We start from the raw sequence: 23,676 nt of genomic DNA on the forward strand, positions 1-23,676 counted from the left end.
ATATTTGAATGCTTGGTAACCTGGTGCCACACTGTATGGCAGCTCTCTTCTTTTTCTAGTGATAATGCGATGTATTGTCTTTTTAGCAAAACTGGCCTCTGACAAGTATTTTCTGCTGTGAATACACACCAGTTTGTGTCATTTAAATCTGCAAACATTTTTTTTAGGGCCTTTATGCAAGCAAAACTTATTCCATCCATGGTTAATGTGCGGTGAAATGATTGCTTGTTTGTTGAGTGCTTTCCTATTGAGGTTCCATCGTTCTGTATTAATGGCATTTTTGCCTGTATTTAAAAAAGAAGGCATGAGCAATCAAGTGTTTTCTCTTTTATGCTGATATTTTTGCAGAATAATTGATTTATTTTTGTTCATGCCTCACTAACAGCAAGACCCAAAGCCTCCTGAAGCCTGTGGGATAATGGCAAAGCTCTGTTCTGGTCCACAACTGACTGATGAAGTCTAATGTGTTGTTTTTCTCAACATAAGATCAAATAAATTGCTGAGGAGGTAACAGCATAATTTTTTCCAAAGCTTCTTAATGCAGTGACCATTAAGTTCCAGTTCTGCTAAACAGAACGGAGTAAAACTAATGAGAGATTGGTTTCCTAGGCATTGGAAATGTAGACTAGCTTCAGAAATGGTGAATAACCTGTCCGGAATACAAAGTGACTACCTCCTCCCCTACCATTTGACAAAAACATTGCAACATTAGAGTTTTTATTGTGTGTAGGAATGAGACCCTGTGTTACTACAGGTTGTGCATAGCATAGCAGAGTTGGGTGCTCTAGCTCTGAACTTTCTGTCTCTTCTATAGAAAGTTGAATCCCTTGCTCTGATTTTTTTTTTTCCTTTTTTTATTTTACCGTGATTTCCATCCTGGCCATGAGAGCCCTTTCCTTGTGCAGGGGTTTTGGAGCTGATGTTACACTGAAAAGCCTTGGTATGCAGAATTGCCATTCTTCGTGGTGGGGAAGAAAAGTATTTAATTGAACAATTCCTGACCACTTCTGCTTAGAATTTATCACGATCTCTTTTTATAAAGACCTTTTGCAATCCCATTGTAGAAGAGGAATTCCTAGCTGGAACAATTGAGGAGCTCACTTTAATTACCTCATATAAAGCGTTTTAGACTTGGAAGGACAATTCATTAGACTTTGAAAATCACGTACTTCTGTTATCTTTAAATTTAGTCTCAAAGTCTGTAGAACAACACTTTTTTAATAGGTGGATCTTTTGATTGCTGTTTGTTCACGAGTATTTTGATGGCTGCAGTGCCAGAGGCTGTTCCAGCTGTAGAAACTGTGCCTGGACCCAGTGTATGATGGTCTGATTTCTTGTTTTTTGGCACTGCTCATGGTAGAGGACAGGCTTCTGCCTCAAGACATTGCTAAGGGAGCTGGCGCTGGGGTGTAATGTCTCAAACCAAACCCCGCCAGTGTGCTGTTTGCTTCCTCCCACATTGCCAAGGTATGTGCTATGACTGCAGGTCGGAAAACTCGCTGCTGCCCTGGCACAGCTGGGGAGTGTCGGATGCCCATCGCAGGGGTGTGCCTGGGGCCGTGCAGGCTGCGTTCAGCTATAGCCGGGATGCTGGAGCAGTCAGGGAAGAGGCACTCGTGACAGCTGTCGGAGTCCCTCTGGTCTCCAAGCATCTCCTGCAGGTCCCGTGCCCGTGTGGTGGCTCTGTTCGAAGCTGGGGACAGGTGCCCTGTGGCTTCAGGATTTGGGACCGTAGGAGTGGGATAGCTGAAAGCAATGCCAGCTCTCACACGTGCGCTCTGGCAAGGGAGAAAACTCTCTGCGTGTGCTTTGCGTTGGGTCGGACCGCGGTGCCTGCTGGGGATCCTGCACAGAGGGTGGGTAATTGCCCTGCTCTAGAGAGCAGTGTAATAGGTTGATATGGAAACATATCCCAACCACTCATATTAAAAACACAAGCGTGAAACCCTTCAGAGTTAATTTTAATATTTTTAGCCTGGCATGTAAAGGGACTGCTAGTCTGACAAACAAAATCTCACCCAGATGTTATTATTTTGCACCAAATTTAATTTCTTCCCGCTGAAGCTGGAGCGGCATCTCTGCTGATAAAGATCAAGGGAAATTGTCTGGCATTTACAGAAAATCTCATCCAGGCCTATCTGTTACAATGTTCACTTAGCCAAGTTTATTAGATTATTAGTTTTAGACCCTTGGGCTTTTTCTTTATTGCAGTTAAGAAGGAAAAATCCCAACCAAAAAAATCCTCCCTTCACTAAATTTAGATGCTACAATTAGCTCCTAGTCTTATCTTACAGGCATTTTTTAAAATTATGAAGATGATTTAAGTAGTGATTTAATCCTTTGGAAACTTGCTGCGTTTGACAGTGTTAAAATGGATTGTAGCTGCCTTGACTGCAGTTAAATCTTACTCTAGAATTTCTTCGGAGGCAGGTTTCTTCGCTTTCATGCGGTGTATCCCTACTGGTATCTGCCCATCTGTGCTCCTCCTGGTTCAGGTTCTCAGCCGACGGCAGCTACCTTGCGTACCATGAAGCTGGGCTGAACCACATCGCTTCAAAACTTGCTCGTGTGTCTTTTGACAAGTGACATCTAGTATTGCTCTGGGGTTCTCATCCAAACTAACCGGTGAGTTAGTGCAACTGAGCTGCTGCGGCAAACGGCGAGAGCCCGACTGCAGTTTGCTTTCTCCTCTTTCTTTCTCCTGACCTTGGATCTTGGCTTTATGGTGGGGGGTTTCTGGCCCTGCCACCACCTAATCTTCTTCTATTAAAAGAACGGGAAAAAAGCCATCAACAAATCCTACCGACTTCCTAAATACTAAATCTGAATAGCTCAGCTTTGTGAAAGGTAAACTTGAACAGGAAAATACAGGGTCGTTCTTGTTCCCCCCCCCCCCCCCCCCCCCCAAAGAACTCTGTTCCTCAGGGTTGGGTTGTGTGCATGTACATCGGGCTGATGCCTCCCGCTTCCTAAGTTTGGGAATCTGCTTTTGAGTGATCGCTTAATTTCTTGTCCTGCATATTGACCATGTTGCACTGTGGATAACAGAAAATTAAAGCTTTAGCAGCTGCTCAGATGCAGCTTTTGTGGTGCACTCCTCCTAGTTCTTTGTCCAAGGGAAAAGGTACTCTTTAAAAAGTGGAAAGACTGCAACACAATTAAGCACGGAAGGACCCTCCAAGGGAAGAGGAGCATCTGCACCCATTGTTTTCTGTAGGACTTGCTGGTGATTGTACCCCTCCAGCAAGTGTGAAGCATGGGAATAGGAGAGCTGACTGCGGGGGCTGCTTCTGCGGGAGTAGTGCAGCGTGCTCCTGGAGAAAGTCACTTTCATTATTTTAAGTGATTGCTCAAATAAGCTATCGGCAGCATCTCGCGTCGCCCTTCTGCAGCCTCTTCTGTTGATGCTAGTCAAATCCCGGAGCGGCCTCTCTTTGCGTGTTGCCAACGCCAGGCTGTTGGAGCGTGACGGTGGCCGCCCTGCGCTCTCCTGGCGGTGATGGTGAGGTCGCTGGAGCCAGTGGGGTGGCAGTGGTGTAAACCTTGAGATGTACCATGTGCCTGTTGGTGACCCTGAATCTAGCCGCCCCTCTGCTTGCGTGAGCACAGGGCTTGCTTCCACCTGCTTCCCAAATAGCTCCTGTGGGGCTGCAGAGCTGCTGGGACTTTGCTGGGAATGTGGGGGACAGGGGGAAGGCAGGAGTGCAATTACCCCAACAGGAAAATTGGTCGGGATGCTGCAGCTGAATCCCCCTTGGTGAAAGCCTGTAGGCTTAAATTAAGACCTGGTCTGTTCCCTCTCAAAGGCAATGGCATTTAACCTTCCGCAAACGGCAGCTGGAAGACAAAAGGAGCTCTGCTGGGTACCGAAGGGGAGCTTGCACGGGCTACGGAGATTTGAGGGGCTTTTGGGATGTGTGTTTCAAAGTAGTTTCTAGGAAGACCGTGATAAATCAATACGGATAAACCTGCCTGTACGTGTATGGTATTCTCTTATTCATGGGAGAATCCTGTTTCTTCTCCCCTCTGGAGCTGAGCCCTCGGTGGCTTTGGCAGAGCAGGCAGGACCAGCGTGGGGAGGATGTCGATTCATCTCCCCTTGCGTGCTGCGGTAGGATAAAGGCAGAGCTGTAACTCTTCGTCCTGTCAGGTGGCTCTGAAGGCTGTAAATCCTCCATTAGGCATAAATGCAGCCATTTTGGTTATTTATAGTTATTTACACTATCCATTCATATCTGTCAGGAATGAAGGCGGTTTTGACATTGCAAGCTTCTATCAGGTTATCTTTAATCAGTTTAGAGGCACCTAAGCCACAAATATATCAAATAGCCAATCCTAATGCTGGAGTCCTCTAAAGTATGACTGAATTATTTATTTTGTTATGATGAAAATGTCTAGGCCTTATTGGGTTTTCTTTGAAGAACTTAATTCAGCTTGAAGTCTGGAAGATAAAAGATCAGCGATTGTCTCTCCAAGTTTCTTATTCCGAATCCTTTAAGGCTTTTCATTTTTCATGAACCGCAGTTACTACTTTAGAGTCAAGGTGAGGGAGTTGAGGTTTCTTTTATTCTATTAAAGAGGTTTAAGTATATGGGCACTTTCATCTGTACTAATTATGCCTTGCACGGGTAAATCCAAAATGCATGCAGCATCAATTAGGTGAGAAGAGATGGGCTGTGTGGTGGGAGCTACTGCACATTAATCCCTGAGAAGGGTCCGCTGATAACCAGCGCTGACCCGTAGAGCTCGTGTCTGGTCATTTGGAATAGTTTAATACTCCAGTGTCTTTAAGCCAATTAAGTCTGACAATGCGGCAGAGTCTTTCCGGTGTCGGCCGCAGGATGAGCCGGGGTGGACAGGCTTTAGCACCGTGCTTCCTGAGGGGCTTTGGCTGTGCTGCAGACCGCTGTTGCTTGCAGGGAAAGAGGTGGCGATACGGAGCAAGTGGGAGAAGTCTCTAGGTTGAAAAGTTTTTATACTTATTTCTTTATGTGTAAAGCAGTGGAGGTGAGAGGTGCTGAGAGTCGGGAGGTCTCGGAGTTGAACTGTCCCTGCAGAGGGGAGATGTGCCCTGGGGACCGTGTGTGCGCGGGTTCGGATGTCTACCAGTGTGCAGGCTTGGACCATCGGCCAGGCTTTTTGCACGGCTTTTCTGTGCAGGAGAAAGGGGATTATGGTTAATTGAATAAATGTAAAAAAAAAAAAAAAAGGATACTTAGCAGTAGTCAAATGTGATATGAGTGGGGTGGTCAGCTTTAATAGCTGCAGGTGTGTTGTGAAAATGTGCATGTGAAAATGTGAACTCTTGCTTGTGGGCCTGTAAAATATTAAGCTGACATTTTAGGGTGGACTCAAAGAACGAATTCATTTTTGGAAGAGAATATTAAAGCTCTAATTAGACTTAGCAAGTGAATAAGCACCATAAATAAATCTCTGAATCATCTTATAATTCCTGTGCCTAACTAGTCCTTTGCTAACCAAAGTCTTGCTGCATCTTTCTCTGAAGCACCTATCTCCACAGCGGCAGTTCTCTCTGAAAGCTTCTTGTTTTGTTTTTCTAATTTTATTATTAATGTGTATTTAAAATAGGAATTGTCTCACTGGGTCAATTCAGGCCAATCTCCTGCCTTTAGCAGTGGTTCCTGCCAGATGCTTTGGATGCACAAAGTTTGTAGCGGAAAACTATGGTGATATGTTTCCCAGGTTGATAACGATGTTCTAAACTGATGATTACAGGTAGGTGGAAAGAGCTGTCTGCATAATGAGAGATCTCCGGTTGTCAGAATTGGTCTAGGGAGCTAATGTTTCCTTTCAAATAACCAGAACTTATTGTTCATAAATCACAGTTAATCTGTTTATTACGCTAGCATACGAAGCTGGAAGTCTGGAGTGTGCTATAATGCTTAGCTTTAGGAGCAGAGCTGTAATAGTAGCAGCAGTTTCAAATTATTTGAAATTGGGGGATCAGCAAAATGCAGAAGTTTGTGGAGGCTCTGGGCATTAAAAATGACTGCTGAGGATTGATGAGTTTCTTTAACAAATTGTAAAATCCATCATGCAGGAGTTAGGGCATGAAACTGCCCTCCTGAGCCGCATAAACCATGGGTTTGGAAGTGCTGCATGACAGTGAACACTACTGGGGAGGGAGACTTTGAAAGATGTTTGGTTTTCCTTTTGTTTCTTCTTCTCGCTGCCTGGAGTTTCAATGCCAGCACGGCATTGGCATGCAGCTCACCAGGCTCTGGGTGCGCTGGATGGGGCTGCTCTCGGGAGGAGCCGTTCGGTGCTCCTCGTGGTGCTGAGCCTGAGACGTGGGGCTCTCCCCTTGCCTGGGAATGGCTCTCCTTCCTCTGCTTTAGTCTTTACCAGCATGGTCGAGTTTCCCATGATCTTCCAAAATCCCGGTGCATCTCGGACAGCTTCGCACGGTGCTTGCTCGCAGCTGATGGAGAGCTTGGGGTGCCTCCTTGCAGGAGGGAGCTTGTTGGCTTTGGTGCCGTATCCATGCATCCCCATTTGAGCTGTGCAATACGCACCCACGCCAGTGGCCTCTTGTGCTCCCATCTGCGCTTCCACGTGGAGGGGGCCTCTCTGGGGTCCCCGTGTTGGGCATCCGTAGACTGGCTGCTGCAGGGAGAGGCTGCAGCGTGGCCTTTGCAGAGGTCTGGGAGCTAGCGGCAGCTCCCCGGCACATCCGTGGAGGAGTGAAGTGTGTGTGGTGGGAGATGTCCCCAGCCCCGTGGTCCCTGCTTTTGGGGTATTTGTGGCTTGAAGGGTGCAGCCGTGGGGAATTGCGTGGGGTTGAGGTCCCTTCCCTGTGTCCTGCCTCTCTTTGTTTTTCCCCTGCAATTAAATACTGCTGACGCTCTTCCCCTCATGGGTGAAATGAGGCTTGGAGGTTAATAGGGGGCTTTTCCTAACTGCCTACATGCTGCTTCAGCAGTCTTTAAACATTGCGCTTGGTGTCTGGGCTTAATGGTCCCCAATTCAGAGTGTGTGGAGGAATCCTGGACACCTGCGGGCCCTTCTTCAGCTGCCGAGGTACTGTCCCCTGCCAGCTCTGCCGCTGCTTTTCTGCTGTGAAAGGGGATGGTGCTGCTCCGCTTCCGAGGGGTGTAGGGAGGCATTGCCCGCGGGCACTGGGGGCTGCTCCCTGGGCAGGGCCATGACAGATGCTGCACCCACGTCCTCCTGTGTCCATGGTGCTCTGCCTCCGTAGGAGACGTGGACGAGACGTGGACCTTTTGCCAAGTGTGCGCATGTAGATGTTTCGTGTTTTTTTTTTTTAACCAGGAGTGCTGCTTTGAGGGGTTGGTGTTCTGCCCTTCTCGTGACAAAGGCAGGAAGCCTGCCCTTGGGGAGGGGACCCTCACCAGCGGATGGGGAGGCTCTCTGCAGGAGCAAGTGGCCTTGCTGAGATGCCTGTGGCCTCTCCACAGCTCCTCCGCGTCCCGGTGTTGCGCAGCATGGCGGTGCTGCCTCTGTCCCATCTGCTCTGAACCCGCGCGGGCAAAACACGATCCTCCGCCTCCCCGTCAGAGCGTGAATTGTGAGATAAGCAGGGAGCGAGGGCTTCTGCGTGCCTTTGAGTCTTCCACTTCAAGTGGGCTGTTTTCTGTAATTACCTTTTGAGCTGCAAGTTACCATCTTTTGATAGTTCAAGTACTAACATTCTTAAAATGCCTCCTAATGCTATAAAGCAGTCGAATTACATCCTTCTAGCTTGCAGTAGGATGATATAAATGTCATGTTACCCTTGAATGTGGTATTTATAGAACTGCTTGGTGCCGTTTTAATTTTTTGTTTTTTCCTTTGTAATTCCGGTACAGAAATGGGCACGGTAGCATCTTCTAGCACTTGGTCTGAAAGGAGGAATAGAGGCATTCTTATCATGCAAAGCATTTAAAATGCAAACAAGAGCTGGTTTGCGTTTGTTGGGGAGGAAAGGGGGAAAGAAGCCAGCACCCAGCCATAAAGGCAGGGACTGTCTCTGTAAAGAAAACATTTTGCTAGATTGTCATCTACTTTATTTTAAAAGAGGCAATAAGATACAATGATAAAATGGCCAATGGCGCATTTCATCTGAGGGAAATGAACTCTTGCTGAGCCAATTAAACTGTCAATACGCTGTGGTTTCACATTCCCTCGAGCAGACTGGGTCACCTCAGGTGTGTTACTCACTCTGACTTCACCACTGATGTGAAATCAATTTTAGCAATTTATAATCTTTCATTTTACTGTGAAAGTATATTAATCTGTGAAAAACAGTGAGGGCAGATGAGAGCTTTCTACACGAGTGTGAGGAGCTGGCAGTGCCTCTTGGATTATCCGGTACGTAGAAGCCTGAGTAACTTTTGGATGCGCTGGAGATACCAACAATCCGATCTTCAAGCTTTGGGCTTTATCCTTAAAATATTCTAAAATTGTAGGAGCACGTTGCACTGGGTAACCTTGTTGCTTGCTGCACGGACACTGTTTATCTGAGGTAGGTTTTGGTTTGGCAGCTTCTTGGATCTTCTGGTGTGTTATGGGTTGTTGGTGGATACTTGGTGCACCTCAGAGAGGTGGTGTCCCTGTGGTGGTCCTTCCTCTGCTCTACCAAGTAGAGTATGCCAAGAAGTCTGCTTTTCTCTGAAGGGCCTTGGTAGCTTTATGGGTTCAGGCAGCAAGGGTGAGTGCCTGCATAGTGTTTATTTACAGCAGTAGCGAACTGAGTTGTGTTTAAAACATCTCATCTTCCTCTTAAAATGAAATCTCAGCTTCAGGAGCTCTGTGGATGTTGGAGTATGGTCACTTGTTGCATAGCGGCCATCTCTCAGCACAGCAAGAGAGGACCCGTGTCCTGTCCCCTGCAAATATGCTGAGTTTTGGGGTTTCTGGAAGAGTCTCCAGCCCTGTTTTCGCCATGTAGCCAGTTTGATGGGCCTGTGATGCAGTTTCTCCACCCAGCTGTGACCCTGAGGGGTGAAGGGAAGCCTCCTTGCATCAACGAGTGACTTGCCTGACATCAACAGCGCTGGAAAAGCTGACAGGGAGAAAGCCCTGAGGGCATGTGTATATGGGACAGGACTTGCCTAATGGGGAAGAAAGAGCTCATTTTTAGGTTGCTAAAGGCGCACTGCAGGTCTTCTTTCTGTGAACTTGGTTACACAAGCTGCTGGGAACCCGGGAGGTTTTGGCATGGCTGAGTTTCTGGGGTTTGTAGGGGCTCAGCTGCAGTCTCTGGGTGGCCTGGTGCTTCCCAAAGATTGACCAAAGCTCTTGCTGTGGCTTCCAGGACACCCTTAAACCTCCTGTTTTTCCCTGCAGCAGGGTTGGGTCCCACAGAAAAGCGAAGGGGTGAGCGTGGCATTGCACGGTGGCAGGAACAGGCTGGTGACCAGCAGCTAGGGCACGTTGGACCTGGCTGCTGGTTGAGGTCTCGCGATAGGGCTGAGGGAACTGGGGTTGTTCAGTCTGGAGAAGAGGAGGCTCAGCGGAGACCTTATCGCTCTCTACAATTAACTGAAAGGGGGTTGCAGAGAGGTGGGTGTTGGTCTCCTCTCCCAAGTGACGAGTGACAGGACAAGAGGAAATGGCTTCAAGTTGCGCCAGGGGAGGTTTAGGCTGGATATTAGGAAAAATTTCTTTACTGAGAGAGTGGTGAAGCACTGGAATAAGCTGCCCAGGGAGGTGGTGGAGTCACCATCACTGGAGGTGTTCAAGGAATGTGTGGATGTGGCATTGTGGGACATGGTTTAATGGGCATGCTGGTGGCTGTTGGTTGATGGTTGGACTTGATGATCTTACAGGTCTTTTCCAACCTTAATGATTCTGAGAGTCTCTGCTGTTTCCCTTGCATATAGCTGGGCTGGTCTGTGCAGAGTTTGAAAGCTACCATTTACCATGTGGCAGGCTTGGCTAAAATAATGTGGCACCCTGGCTGTACCCTCCAGCTGTCCCTCTGTGGTACTGCCAGCTGGAGCACTTTTGAGGATTAAACATCAGTATGGGCTGCAAGGTCCTGGGCGTGGGAGTCCTGTGGGTGTATGAGCAGCTTTGCTTTTGAAATTAAAGCTTTGCATGCTGGCTGCAGAGGAATGTGACCCAAGTGCATCTCGGAGACAGATCCCACCAGGTGGTTGGAAAGACCCCCAACTCTTAAAGTTTGGGAAGGGATGGCGTTTGTCTCGCTCGTGCCCCGGGCTGGCAATGCTCTCTTCAGCTGAAAATAGCAATGCAATAGTTACTGTCTTGTTCTGTTGCCGCCTTTGTGGTGGGCTTTTTTTTTAAAGCCAATAAGAACCCTTTTGACTTGCTGATAAACATAGGCCTAACAGGTTTTTCTTCTCGCAAAGGGAAAATATTTTTGCTCTTAATCTTGATCTAAAAGTCTGAAGGAGACTGCAGCTGATGGCCGCTCCTGTGCAACCTGCGTGCTGCTGCATGGGTGGAGGGCTGGAGTCAAAATCAATTCCCGTTGGCCCACGATGAATCAAGGAGTTGGTTGCAGCATGCCCAAGAATATTTTCAGCTTTGCTTTGCATTTTAGATTAGTTCAAAACTAATACAAAATATAGATTGGTGACCAACGTGATGAAATGACTTCTTCTTTTCACCCTTCCCTCTGCTGCAGTGCCTGGAAGTGATGTTGGCGGGATGGCGATACCTTGGCGTGCTTAAATCTTATGCTAAAAAGGCACAGGAAAATACTTCAGGGTGTGTTTATGCAATGAGCTAAATAACTTTTGATGCTGGATTTAGCAGCGGTTAGACTGAATCTGTAATTGCAGCGTGCACACCGGCTGGCGTTCTTTGCACGGTTTTGATGTGATGCTGGGTCGGGCCCCTTTGTCCCATGTAACACTGGTGGGTCAGAGTTGGACAACTGGGTTTGCACGTGGCAGTCAGTGCTGTGCAGGAGACGAGGGAGAACTCCCACATGCAAGTAAATGCATGTCCATGAAGTAATGCATCTAGGAGTAAATGCATCTTCTATGACAGATGAAATGTAGGAAGCACTGCGTATTTAATGTCCTAATATTTAAAAAAAAAAATCTTAATCTTAATTGGGAAAAAATAATCTGAATGTGTGCTTGGACGAAAAAAAATTACATTAACGTGTTGGTTAGAAAGTGAAGATGAAAAAACCCAGCCCTCTGAGATAAGGCAAAACAAACAGCAGTGTGGATCAATTGTAAACAAATTCTGTTGCCGATTAGCTCTTCCCAAACTCGTCATCTTCAAGTCAGAAAATCCATGATTGATGTCATAAAGAAGCAATTTTAAAAGCAGTAGAGAACAGTAAGGCTGCCTCTAGGATTACAGCTCACAGCTTTGGAATTCACTCTTTTCGAAGGAAATTGGTGAGTAACAGATTGCAGTAATGCAGCATGTTTGTATTGGTCAAATTCCTATTATGACTGCAGTGAAAAATGATGTTCCTTTTTTTTAGGAAAAGGAAATTAAATAGGCCTAGTAATCCATGTAAGGAGGTTGGCTTACACTAAAAGGGGAGGAAAGAATGTGAAGGCTAATCAGATCAATGCATTTTCTTGAATCTACCTCATTAAAAAAGTAAAATCAAATTGCTACTGAATTTCCGAGGAATTATGTTGAAGTGACACACATGCTTTTACTGCCTTTTAATTAGAAAATTATTTTAAACTGCTTGAGTCTCCCATGTAAGTGGGCTATCAACTGTTCTTAAATAATGGCTCATAAATTCTGAATAATTCTTTAAATGGAAGAAAATAGTATCCCTGGCCCTTCAGCTGAGTATGCCAGCCCAGATCATGGCAGGATGAGAACTACCATTTGTAGTAGAGAAATCTTCCCTGGCTAATTTAGGTGCAGAGTTTCCCTCTGGATGAGGCTTTTAAGATTGTTATTTATGCTGTCGTTTGTTGGGGGAGTGCTTGGTCTCTGTCCAGCTGCACAGCCGTGATCGACCTTCTTATGAAACCTTTGGGAATTATTAGGTACTTACTGAGAGCTGGATGGAGGTCTTTGAGACGACGAGAAGGATTTTCACGCGTGGTGGGATGCATTGCCCCCCTCGGCTGGGTGAAGCGGGGCTAGGATGCACAGCTGGGGAATGGTTCTGCAGCTAAGCCTCCTCTTGTGTAGAAAAGACATTAAAAAAAAAAAAAATTAAATATAAAGTGTTGTCTAAAGAGATAAATGACCGGGAGAATGCTGAATCTCTTGCACAGCATTTCTTAGGACTGAAATGTTTGCTGTAAGGAGGAGTTGACTCCTGCTGTGGGTGCATCAGTAACAAATGTTGAAAACGCGTACTACTTTTTTTTGTGTGTGTGGTGGTTTTCGTGTGTGGCTGGGGTTTTTTTTTGTTTTTTGTGTGTTTGTTTTTTTTTTTTGTAATGGTTGGACTTGATGCTCTTACAGGTCTTTTCCAACCTTAGTGATTCTGTGATACTTTTTTTTGGTTGAGGGATTAGTTGAGGGATTAGCAAGAGCCCAGCACTGGCTGGTGGAGGACGGGGTGATAAATGGTGGTCCTCCCCCTCTTTGCAGAAGAGCTGTATGCGCTGGTTGGAGGAGGACGGTGTTTGACTGTCGGGCTGCGTGCGGTGCGGTCCGTGCCTGGGGGGCACGGCAGCCAGCTCTGCAGAAGCACTGCCACGGGTGCACGTGAGCAGTATGTGTGAGAATGACCCGCGGCTGTCCCAGGGTTAGGCAGCGAGCTGGTTTTTGGTGCGATGAGGGGAAGGGGTGGTTACTCTGGCCTGTGGGCCTGCAGGAGGGTGGTGTGGCTACTTGGTGAGCTGTGCGTTGGGCTTTACCCCCTGTAGAAACCAGGGGGACAACAGGAGGAGGATGACTGGGCTGGTGGGGCGTTACTGTGGGACGCGCTGGGCGCTGAATGCTGGGAGGCTTTGCAGGTCAGGCCAGCATGGCCCCTGGTTTGCTGTAGGTTCACATCTGCCCAGCTGTGCTGGGTTCCTATGGCAGCTCCCCACGGGGGGCGGGACCGAGGATGGGGCTGCGGTGTATCCATCATCCGTCGGCTGCACGGAGGGGAAAGCACGCATTGTGGTGACCAGGAGGTCACGCCCTTACTGCAAGTTGTGTGATGCAGCCTTATAATAAATGAAGAAAGTGCCTGCCTTTAAATGGGTAACCTTGAAAAGGAGGGAGAGGTCTGCCTTGAAGAGCACTTGCGCTGATGTAGCCTTGGTTGTCCTTGGGAATGAACTTTGTGATTTCCGCAGAAAGATTAAAGGTATGTTTCCATACAGAGTAGCTCTTCTCGGCTGTGTTTGCTGAGAGATGGCACTTGCGTGTTGGAATTTGCAGCAGCTTTAAAGCTGGAGGTGATAAGCTGCTTTTTCCCCCTCTCTTGCTTTGTTCATAGGCCGTTTGTTTAGATAACGGCCTGGAAATGATGTTAGTAACCTGTACGTCACATTTTGCTACCAGTGAAGAATAAGCAGTGCATTTAACATGTGGGGAAATGGTTCATTTTCTAAGGGATGTGGTTCAGAATCTACTTCTTGAACTAATGGACAGTATAATGCTATTTTTTTACTCGGTTGCTTAGATTTTTACCTTGAAGATGCTCTGAAGTGCGCTGCGTTACTGGTATTAAATAAAAGCAAATGCTTCACATCAAATGAGAAGGCAGCCTTTGAACTGGTGAGAGGTTGAAAGCCATTTATTCCTCTAGCTTGTGATGCTTCACTGTGACATAAGCATGACTTCCTGGTAAGTAAATATTTGATCCTGGAATGCATCTTGAAGGTACAGAGCTGGGAGAAAGTAACCTTTTCAGATGCACATTGGTTCTACTGGATTTGTCTCACACTAAACAGCTAGATCGTGAAATTCGGTTCAGAAAACTGCATCAGAATAACGTTATTGAGGGTGAAAAGTTTATGAAGGTTATGAACAAACCAGGCAATCTCTGCAATCTCAGTTGGGTTTCTTGTGTCCTGTGCATTAGAATACAGCCTTTAATTACAGGATCATGTGTATTTTTCCACAAGCTTCTTCCTTCCCCTGTGTAAGGGCATGGAATGCATGTCCCTTAATGAGCCATTTTCTTCCTCCTCGTTGTTTGATGCCTGCTTCTTAATACTTTCAAATGACACTTAAGGACAGAATTCTTCAAATTTTTCAATTGCATGTGAATGCTTTATTTTCATGCTGTTGCAAGATGTTCAATGCTGAGTAGCAGCATATTTCTTTCACGGATAGAAAAACTGAGATTCAGAAGGAGCCTAATTAAGACCTTTTTTGATTGTGTTCACTGCAGTGTAGCAATATATATTCAAGGTGTAGGTCTTGGGTTTGGGTACAGCCTCTTAGATTAAAGCTGGCTTTGTGCACTCGCACACCTTTCGACTTCTGAAGCTGGCAAGGCGCTGGAGGATCAGTGTCCAACTTCCAAGTACTTCAACTTTGCCTTTAAGTTAATAAAAAGGAGCAATAGTGCACCAAAACCTGGGCTCTCTTTCAAAAAGCAGGAGGTTTCAAGGTTGAAAACCAAAAAAAAAGTCAACTCTTATTCTCTTCCCCTCCCCTCAAAGCACAAGTGAGTTGGATCCGGGTACATTCTTGCAGATACAGCAAAAAACCCCAAGCTCAACAGCACTCCCCAACTGTGACAAAAAAGTTCATGTTTATACAGACTTTCACAAAATCCTGTCAAAAGTCAAGTTCTGTTTCAAAGTCTGGGAAATGCTTCATCTAATTAAAGAAAAGGTCAGCAGGATTTTTTACTGTAGGCAAAAAAAAGAGATAAATCTTTCTGCTCTGCCTTGTTCTCAGAAGCAGTCGAACCATTTTGGCTGAAATTAAAATTTGCCTGAGGCAGACAAAAGGCATGCAAAGTTGCAGTCCAGATGGTTAGAGCTTGGCAAAATTATAGGTAAGTAGGAATAGAGTCTAAAGATCAGAAGCATTAGGCAACTGTAATATGCAGGGCTACCAGCTCTGCCTATAATCAGTTATAATATTTAATCCAAATGTCTGTTGCAGAAAGCTATTGTACTGTTCTGAAGTGTGATCGTTCATTCAGAGAATTGGAAGGGACTCAAAAGCTGTAGTTAAAGTGAGTTTGCTTGCAGAATGAGAGGGCTTTTTATCCTCTGTATATACGATGTTAGGAACGTGTCACCTCCTAGCAGCTAGATCTGCGTGAGTAATACCTGCTGCGGTCATGCAAACCTTCTCAGGTATCCGTGTTGCTGTTCTACTCTTTCTGTCATCAGTCTGTGTAATAGATGGACATAACAAATCTAGCTTATCAACAAATCTTTCATAAGTTTGAGTTTATTACTGATTTGCTGATGCATTCATAATGAAAATTTTTGTTCTGATCCCTTTTTATTCATGTTTGCAATGCTGCAGGAATCAGTGTAAGCAAATTAAAGCATGTGTGGATATTCTTGCATGGCAGGCATTTCACTATCAGTTTTTAAACTCTTTGTGGACTAATCCAGCGAGAGAACTTAGTTTTTGGGTTGAGAAGTAATCACTGTACAAGGACTTGACTCTAACCACTACGAATGTGCCAGAAAATATTCAGAGTTCCTTAATGTGCTCAGAGGAGAGGAGGAGAAATGGAAGAAGAGAAGAAAAAGATACAATTTTATCTGTAACAAGACCTGAGCCTGTTTTAGGTGGCAGGCGCTGCAGAGAAGATGCTGCAGTAGCCCAAGTCGAGCCTGTTGTCACCCTTTTGTGGACAAAGCACCGCTCAATTCTGCGAGTAACATTGCTGATCACGTTTCATGGGGCAATAAATAGGGGAAAGGCCAGTGGCAGGCTGGAGCAAAGCTTCATTTTTAAGTTGTACCAAAAACTACGCTTTTGAGTTACTCTGGGTTGGAGCTAATGTCCCCTGTTAATACCAGGTTTTGGTACTAAAACCAGCCGTTAGCTACGCAAGAAGATGAAGTCGGGTGGTGACCTGAGCCCTTAGGTCTTTAAGGCTGTAAAACTACTGTGAAAGTGGGGCTGATGTCTCCCATGGCCAATGCCCGTTGTGTCCGAGCCTTTCTGCCAAGGCTGTCCTGGGGAAGCAGAGATACATCTCCTCTTGTGTTTTTGTAGACTGCTGCAAGTGCACATAACTCACTGTGATATATTTGAAGGCTCCAGGAGGAATGTTTGTGCATGTATTGGAGCTGAGGTCACAGTAAAACAGTGGCAGCTAAGCTCAAGGGTAAAAAGGGACAGAAAACAGGACTCCAATGTGTTTATTTCTGAAGATGACTCCCTGCCTTGTCTTGGGTGATGCACTGGAGGGAGGCCTAAGGGATGCCTCTGAGAGATGAATAGAGTCAACATAGCACTCTTCTTCCATCCTCTCTATAGACAATTATAATTTTGGGCTGCCACCTCTGCATGCAGAGGTGTTGGAGAAGGAGTTTAAGACTTATTGGGGACTGAGGATCAAGTCTTGCCTCCCCGCTCTCCTCCAGGCTTTGTGTGCCCCTTCTCCAGAAGAGCATCCAGCTTTTCAGCCCTGTCCCAAAGCAGAGGCACTTGGTTCTGTGCTCCCTATATTCTAAACTTGTTTGTTTTTTCTAACCTGCCAGTGGCTAGTACTTCGAATAGCTCCCTGGCCCCCCGCCCTCCTTGGCCGTGGTTTCTGGCTCCTCCGCTCTCGGTAGAGCGCCCTGTCTCCCTCTCCCGGAGTGAGATGGTTGAGGAGGTCATGCAGTATTAATAGGGAAAGCAGATCTCTGATTTTGTTTCTGCTTATGTACTCTGACATTTCTGACGTTTTCTGAAGTGTAAAATGTTTCAGAGAAAACAACAACTTGGCTTTTACTGAAAGATTAATCATGTTGGCACTTTCCCCTTTGCGGTGGGCTTTTGTCAGAGGACAAAGCCACTAACCTTAGGGGGCAAGGATGGGATGGTGAAAGGACAGCAGTAACATTAAAGAGAGAAAATCTGCATTAAGGTAAAAAGATCTAATTAAGCGTTGATTAGTAGGGAATGATGTAAACTCTTCAGAAGGCATTACCTTCTGTGCGCTTACTGTATAGAGCTAATTTATACACCCAAGTTTATCTGCTTCATAAATTAGTCTTTCCTCTAATTACAGTTAACGGACTATGACTTTCTCTGCTCTTCAGTGGCATTCTCTGTTCCTCCGCTCCTGTCAACGCACAGATATGCCTGGTACAGCACTGCACGTACTGCTCCTTGCGTGCCGCTCTGGGAGCGTGGGGGAAAACCAGCTGGGTTTTGTGCACGTGTGCGCTTCTTAAAAGTTCTTGGAGATCTAGTTTAGTAAAAAGTACAGGAGGAGGCAAAATACCAAAGGGCTGTCCTGTTGATCCTTTCTGACCTTTTCAATGTTGATTCTCCTTTTGTCCTTTGAAAGGAAGGGCTCTTAGGGAGCCACAGTTTAGGAATAAGGAAATGATGATGTAGGTTCTTGCCGGAATCTAGGATTTGGGGCAACTTGTCCACCTGAATGGCAATGATGTAGCATTGGCTTATAAATACACACACAATTGTTTGTACCCAGCCCCTGTAAGGCGGAGTGGTCGTGTCGTGTCTGGTCTTGCTTCTCTCTGGGGTTTGCAATCCAGGTGTAAAAGAGGTGACAGCAGTTGAGTACGGAGAAAAAGGGGATGCAAAGAAACGGGTGTAATGATGAGCATGTGAAGAGCTGTGGTCTCAGCATCACAGCAAAAAAGGTGGGAAGGAGGAACCTGAAGGCATAGAAATAAGTAGCTTTGCCCATGTTTCTGGTAGCCTTTCAGGTGTCGTGGGGCATGGGAGAAAATTAAGTAGTCAGCCAGTATATTCAAATTTCTATTTTATTTCTTCAAACGGTCTTCAAGAAGAAATGGAACTAGAACATGAGCTGATAAGATGAACAGAAAAAAGGAATAGTTATTGTACTTGGAGCTTGCTTGGCCATTAGTATTCTATTAAATTTTTCCCCTGCTTCTAATGATATGAGGAACACTGGATACACTTAAAAGCATGCATGTCATTGAAGTGGTATCTGACAACAGTTCCTTCTCTGCTTATGATGTTTTTGATTGTTAATATAGATAAAATGTAAATGATCAGAATATAAAACCTCCCTTTTGTCTTTCTAATGTTTTCAGCTGCCTATTAAACAAATTATATGGGAAAGTGAGTAGTCTGTTACTTAGTACAGTGGTGTCATCCAGATACTTTGAAATGCTTAATGGCATGAAATGAAGTGTCCTTGGTTAGTTTATTTTCCTACTAGTAATGACATTTTAGGCTAAGTCACAGTTGCTCCTTCAAAATGCAGTTGCCTTGTCCTTACTACATTTTTTTTATGCATTATGGTACTGTCTTGCAGAATACTATGTCAGGTTTTCAACAAGCTTTCAAAACCCTGTAGCATAGGGGTGGCTCTTCCATTGGGCTAAATTCTCCTTTACTATGATGCAACACTGCATAGAAGCGTCCATCTCTTTTTATTTCGTTGTGTGTTTTGTTCTGTAGTCTAAAGGCATGCAGAGGATGCCGTGCAGGAATGGTTTCCTGCCCAGGACCTGACGGCACGTGCGTTTGCCAGGTCTCTGTTGCCCGGCTGTAAGAGGTAAAGGGGAATAGTTGGGGACCGCAGTGGTTTTCAGCCACCTGACTTCTTTTTTCAGTGCTTGCTTCTGCATGAGTCAGTCTGTAAGTTTTGCTTTCTCTGCCTCCTGTAATACTGTCATGGTCTCTCTTAAACTGCTTAGAAGAGATGGCAGCTGTTCACTGGCTACAGTAAGGTATAGTAAAAGGGACTGTAATAGTTGCTGGCCGACACCATGCGTATTAATGGCGCATATAGGTGCAGCTGAACACTTCCAGCAGCTTTGCCAATGACAGCAGTTCTGCTGAAGGGTCTTCTGCATGGAGGAGGTTTGGACTAGCATGACTGAGATGTAGTTAGTCACTACGGCTGCAAAAAATGGAAGTGTAATTTTATTTGTGCACCACTAGTCTCGCTCCTAACCAGGTTGCTTTTGTAGGCAGCTTTCATCCTGCTATGGGGAATGTGCTTTGTTCCTGCTTGAGTGTTTTCATAGCAAAGGGTCTGTTCCTTCAGCCACAGAGCTGAAGTGTTCGCTGTCTGGCCGATGTAGGTGTACAGTGCTGTGTGGTGTCACTGGTTTTGTAGGATGTGCCCTGACTTCTCCAGCGGAGGATGCGGTCCGCAGCTTTATGCAGCACGCAGCAGCCTGTGGCTCACGCAGCCCTGCGAGCAGTCAGGAGACGCGTCCCGGCTTCTGACCTCTGCTAGAGGTACCGTCTGAACGCCCTTTAGCAGCAGGCTGGAAGTGTCTTTCTGCGGTCTCGCTGGCTGCTCTTCGGCCAGCTGCGCAGTCCTTCCGCATAACTTCGATAGCAAGGCATCTCGTACCAACCTGTCCCCCCTTCTGTCATCGCGTGCAGCTGCAGGGCAGCGCTGCGTCCTCCTTCGCGCTGTTTAACACACTTCACAAACTGGAACACAACGTTATTACTGTTGCAGAGGCCTGCTAATTATTTAGAACCAAAGGTTAATGAATGATTACAATAAGGGTTGTGTAATATGGTTGCAATAGCTAAGTAATTAAAATTTGTAAAAGCAGTTTAACGCATCTTTGACGTGGTTCCTGGGGAGCTTGCAAGAGTCTTGCTTTAATTACTTAATAGCAATTTAACAAGCAAGGCGGTGTAGCAGATTGAGGGGCGTTACGAAGAGTAGTGTTGATGGAGAATTCAATCGGATTAAGGAACCAGCTCAGTAAACAGGAGCTGGTTAGCGCTAGCTGGGGGCTGGAAACCTGGAGAGGTCACTGCACCTAAACTGCCCAGTGCTGCTGGTATGTTGGGGGCGTGGGGCTGCAAAACCGGCTATGTGTGACGGAGAGGGACTAGCCACAGGCAGGAAAATTGTGGATTTTCCAGCTGCCTCATGCAGCCCAGTAATAAAGAGCATCCAGCTGCATGAGGGCTGGTCTGAAACTCTTGGAAGAGGGTTTCACTTGAGAGCAGCACATGGCCAACTGTGTTTTTTGGGCAAGAACAACAAGCGGGAGAGGCGTAGCGCTGAGTCGGGGGCTTTCCAAAAACCTCTGCCTGGCAGCAGTTCAGAAAGAAAGCCCAAAACACTGCAGGGGGGACTGGGGTCTCCAAAATGGGCTGCTGGGGAGCCCCACCACCGGGCAAGAGCAGCTGTGGGGCTGGTGCTTGGTCAGGGACGGGGACAGGGTTGGTCTGGTGTGTCCCCCGGCCCAGCTCGGGGGGAGGACCCCACGCAGGTACCTCCGGTGGACATAGTAGAGGAACGAGCTGTAGCTGTAACGGGAGCTGTTTGTTTTCCAGAGCAATGTGGTAGACCTTGGTCATCCATCTGCTGCTGGTGTTCCACTGCATCAGGACGTTTATGTGTATTTGTGGCTGCCTGGGGACACTACCCAGACTTGCACCGAGATGGTTGCGTTGCAGGTCACCGGGACGAGGGGTGAATAGCATGGTGTAGCGAATAGTAAGGAGGCGGTTTTGAGGTTTCCTTGTACAGAAAAGTGCCAGATTCGTCAAACTTGAAAATGCTGACTTGAACGGCAGTTCCCTGTCTCTCACAAGGCTAGATTTGCCCTTCTTGGTACAGTATTTTTGCATGCAGCTCCCTAGAGCATGGATGTTTTCTTTAAGGAAAGAGAAAGGCCATCTGCTGTCGCATCATGAGCAGAGTCTTGGGCAGATATAATTGGTAGCTGTAAGGTCAGATGCTGATGCTTTCTTCTGCTTTCATTTTGGTTTCTTCTTTCAGAAAAACTGCAGAGGTGTTCCTGGGTGCATGGGACAGCTTTTTGGTATTCTCTTCCCATTTTAGTAAGGATTGCATCCAAATGGAGCGAAGCATTTGCCATCTACCTTCCGCAGGCATTAACGTTTCACACTTTCAAGCTGGAGTCTTCCTCTGAGAGTTGTAACTGTGCACTGGCCTAGAGAAATGTTAACTGCGACAATTATCTTTCCTTTGACATTTAGGGTGCACGAAGCCCATGGGATCCTGCTTTGTGTTGACACAAGTAAGTGCGCAGTTGCAGACGCTCAGAGGAATCGTCAGCTGTAGGGACATGCTGGTTGCTGCTTTGCAGCGGTGGAAACTTTGGGGTGGTCCAAGAGCAGCTCCCAGCTCTTGGGTGATCATCTGAACTCTAGCAGGCATCTTTCCCTGACAGGTCAGTGATGAACACGCACTTCTGATTGCCATGTTGAAAAAAGCCATTTTGCATAGTGTTCTGCACTGCAAGTCTTTTTTGTAGGGCTTTTTTGCTTTCCTGTAAAATGAGGTAAGCAATTGTTCTGTATTGACAGCTGGCTTGTAAATCAGCCACTCACTTGCCAGACGAGGAGGATGTGGAAATGCCTTATAAGCACTTTCATGTTTTGTGATCGTTTTAATTCCAGAATATTCAGAACCTCTTTACATTGGTGCAAAGTAAAATAAAACACGGTCTCTGACAGGTGCCAAGACGGGCGCAGAAGGAATTGCTTTTCTGAGGGCCCGAGATGGGCGTTTGCAAAGCAACTGCTGCAGCCCCCAGGGAAGGGGGAGCACTGGCTTTGGGCTGCTAATTTCATTGTTTAAGGTCAGATTATGTTGATCTAAATTGTGCAAATAATTCCATCAACAAGCAAGGCTATTTACATAGCAGATGGAATTTAATTTGGGTGCTGCTTCTCCTGCATCTCTCCCTGGTTTTGTATTTAGGTTGCACCTGAAAAAATAAACTGATGTCCATGTTAGGAGTGAGTTTATTATGCTTACCTTGCTGGAGAGGTGTTGAGCTGGGTATTTCCCTTATGGCAACTTACTTTTTATTGGTGTTTTTATGGCCCTTGCTGTAGTTGCCATTCATCTTACTTGACTTCAGAGCTGGTCCTCCAGTTGCTCTGTTTCTTTGATTGCAGTGAAAGGAGACAGCTTCTTCTCCACATGTAGAATTGCTTTCTTTCGGCTTCCCTCTCCTGCTTGCCAAAGTCCTACCCAGAGTTAATTTTATTGTAAATATTTTCAGTGTATAACACAGCAACAGTGGCACTGTGTAGAGAATCCAGGAAAAAAAATCCATTTGAGAGCTGGACAGAAAAATGCCTGTTAGCTAAAAACATCTGTTTCAGCAAAAAAACAAATGTCACAGCCTCCATTTTTCATAACCCAAGCTGTCGTCTTCCAGCTAACGTGACCAAGGAGGTCTGTAGAGCTGCCCTCGCCTTGGTACCTGGTTCATGAACAGAGCCGGGGTTTCCCACAGGGCATCCAACGGAGACTTTCCATGGGAAGGGCTGAGCTTTGTGCACACTTCTCACTTCCCCTTCTTCTTGCTTTATTGCATGATACCCTCTGGAAGCGGGTGTGAATGATGCGATACCTCCGCAGTCAGAGGGTTGCACAGCAGTGTTGTCCCTCTGACTGTTGTTTCCTTTGGGAGCCAAAGCAGGTGCCAGGACATTGGCGTGAGTTTTAAGGGGAGCACGTGGTTTGTACAAGAGCAGCAGCGTGTTAGGGGTCTGCACGTGGTAAAAATCTGGCTGTGAAAGGGGGGAGCTGAAGAGGCGTGGGGCAGGATGGTATTCGGTGGGGCGGTGCTGCTGCAGGGGGTCTGCTGGCATGCATGGGGGTCAGCAAAGCTGCCGCTTCCCTGAGGCGAGAAAACTGATAGCTTCACTCTAAAGTCCTAAGCATAATGAGCACATTGTGCTTTGAGATTATTTTTTCTCCCCTTTGTGAGTATCTCCATCCAGAGCTCAGCAGAGATCCTGAACGGGAGTCACTTTCCCTTCTCTTTTATATTGCTCTGAAATTCAGACGTACTGTGTGGCTTGCACCCTTGCACTATTGCTCTGACTGTACACGGCACAAGAATGCCTCTCTCTGCTGTAACTGGTGTCTTTCTCTTCCTGACAATACTGGGTCCCTTCTACAACCCAGTGAAGTATTAAGTGAAGAATCTTCTAAGTTTTAAAGTTCGCCAAAAACTCTGGGCTGTGGTAGGACTAAGGTCTTCGACCATCTCTTCCATTGTCCTCAGATAAGCTTTCATTAGGAGGTGAATGGAGATAACCAGTGTCCTGATAGGATCGGTTCTTTCATAAAGTAGTGGTTACAGTGCAATAGACTTTTTACCATTAACAGAAGTCTCCATCTTCCTCTTTTTTTTGTGTTCTAGTTAGACCAACTTGTTTCCTTGGTGCCTGTTCCCCTCTTCCCCTTCCTTCTCCCAAAACGGAAAAGCAAAAAAAAACCACGCACAAAATTTTGGAGGTTAAATGGAACTAAACCAGCATTCCGCTCCTGAGAGCGGGACTGAGATTTTTATCTCGCTTGAGACTGTTGTCTCTGGTATTGTCTTTCTGCTGGAGCCCTACTAAGTGTTTAATTAGGTGCACTGGCTTCTGAGATTACAAGCACTTTGCTGGAAACCCCGTTTTGTATACTGATATCCCCCAAGGGAAGGCAATGCTCAAGTGTTAAGAGACTGGGCTCTGTTTCACCCACCTCATGTTATTATTACAAATCATATTATCTTAATGAAACAGAGATCCATGTATTAGAGAATCCGTTGTGTTGGCAAAAATCAAAGATGCATAGGAATTGCGATCATGTTACAATAATTGCCTCAGCGGTAACATTAATGCTTTTTCACTTCAGTTGTTCCTTGTTGATTGAACAACCCTTTTCTG

The 23,676-nt window shown here is 46.1% G+C and overlaps 1 protein-coding gene across 1 annotated transcript in view; it reads left to right on the forward strand.

Annotated features, from left to right (window-relative positions):
• The window catches only part of GPC3 (glypican 3), a 155,789-nt gene that overhangs the window by 10,461 nt on the left and 121,652 nt on the right, over positions 1-23,676 (forward strand). The window lies entirely within an intron of this gene.

This window comes from Gavia stellata, chromosome 14, assembly GCF_030936135.1.
Source record: "Gavia stellata isolate bGavSte3 chromosome 14, bGavSte3.hap2, whole genome shotgun sequence".
Lineage (NCBI taxonomy): Eukaryota > Metazoa > Chordata > Aves > Gaviiformes > Gaviidae > Gavia > Gavia stellata.